This window comes from Penaeus monodon, chromosome 29 (assembly GCF_015228065.2).
Source record: "Penaeus monodon isolate SGIC_2016 chromosome 29, NSTDA_Pmon_1, whole genome shotgun sequence".
Classification (NCBI taxonomy): Eukaryota; Metazoa; Arthropoda; class Malacostraca; order Decapoda; family Penaeidae; genus Penaeus; species Penaeus monodon.
This window is the reverse complement of record NC_051414.1, coordinates 38,617,491-38,617,729: the sequence shown is the minus strand read 5'-3', so window position 1 is coordinate 38,617,729 and position 239 is coordinate 38,617,491. Positions and strand designations below refer to the sequence as shown.

General features: G+C 46.0%; 1 protein-coding gene across 1 annotated transcript in view; it reads left to right on the top strand.

Moving 5' to 3' along the window:
• The window catches only part of LOC119592247 (netrin receptor UNC5C-like), a gene marked incomplete at its 5' end in the record, with an annotated part of 58,872 nt that overhangs the window by 25,820 nt on the left and 32,813 nt on the right, over positions 1–239 (top strand).

Sequence of the window (239 nt, the reverse complement as noted above, 5' to 3'; positions counted from 1 at the left end):
GTTCCTTCGCTGGTCACACCATTCCTTGCAAGAATTTTTGTCTCGCATCTTCCCTTTTACGCTTTCGTCACTGGCTTTCACTTCCCCTGTTTTGGAATATGATGACACATGTTCCCCCACACTTTGCTTTTCCCACACTTGCATTCTGCACCGCTTCCCACGCCCTTTCTCTCTCGTTTTCGCTTCATTCTCTCTCGATTTCGACCTTTATCTTCCTGTCGATTTTTCCATCTTTCTGT